A 1,302-nucleotide genomic window follows, 5' to 3' on the forward strand; every position below is an offset into this window, starting at 1 on the left:
CAAAATAAATAAAAAACGTTCATGCCCCGCATTCCAATGCTGGAGCAGAAAAGCTTGGAATACCTACCAAAACACTTGAATAAAGACATACTGTCAGTATGGAAATGCTCTGTGCAGGTGTTAATCAAGTTAAATCCCAACAGCCAATCAGCAAGAAATGCTCTGTGCAGGTGAAAATGCTCTGTGCGGGTGTTAATCAAGTTAAATCCCAACAGCCAATCAGCAAGAAGTATAGAGGAAAGCTGCATGCCTATTGGTTGATGCCCTGCATTCCATTGTGATGACTCATGCCCAGACGTGGTCAAAACACGGCACACTAACACAGTAATTTGCTATAACACAGCCAAAAAACTCAAATAAAACCATTCTAAAAGCCTGTATCACAAAAATTTAACAAACGCCTAGGGGTATTTGCCCACTGTACCTCCATACCAAATTTCAGGACCTTAGGCCCTAAAATGAAGAAGCTGAATCCATTTAAAGATATGGCAGGAGGAGGAGAAACATCAGAAAAAGCAATATGGGTTCACCACCACTTCGTGGTGGTAAACCCATAATTACAGCAATCAATTTACTGAGTATGTTTGCTTAGTTTCCAGATGTTTTGTACTTGTAGTTTTTAAATGAACGAAAACCGATGCGCGCACATATGTTACTTTTGTGACAAGTGATTTTGGTTTGTATGTTGAAAAAATACAAAAGACTAACATTCGAAGTTATTGAAATTCTTGAGTAAGAACAATCAGTTTTGGAATGTTAAAAGCAAAGCAATGGATATTAAAACGAAAATGTTAAAATTAAATGTTGAAATTGTTAAAATGTAAAATGGTTAAAATGGTTAAAATTGTTGAAATTGTTAAAAATGTTAAAATTGTTAAAAATTGTAAAAAGGATAATTAAAAATATCCAGTGTACCGGGGTTCGAACTCGTAATGTCTGGACTTGCAGCCCTGCGCGTTACCAACCGAGCTATCTGGACACGTTTCCATTACTCTCTGCATTGTATGTCATATAAAGTGAACAACATGGCGGTAACGATCAGTACTAGTAAGGGACTTTCTAGGAGATACACTCTACAATTTTGGTGATTCTTCAGAAATCGATAACAGAATATATAATACTAGTCGGTGAAGATTGTGGAAAATTGTTGATACCGTGGAGCGCGCGCGTGCGCCGACGATACACATTACGTACCGTTGTTTACAGTACTCGCGGGGCGCAGGTCATTGACCTCCCGCTTGCGTTGTTCCAACAGAGAAGAGCAAAATATCTGCCAGTTTTTGCGTCAGATTTTCAGTGTTT

The sequence above is a fragment of the Branchiostoma belcheri genome, unplaced genomic scaffold (assembly GCF_001625305.1).
Source record: "Branchiostoma belcheri isolate BF01 breed outbred unplaced genomic scaffold, Haploidv18h27 scaffold474, whole genome shotgun sequence".
Classification (NCBI taxonomy): Eukaryota; Metazoa; Chordata; class Leptocardii; order Amphioxiformes; family Branchiostomatidae; genus Branchiostoma; species Branchiostoma belcheri.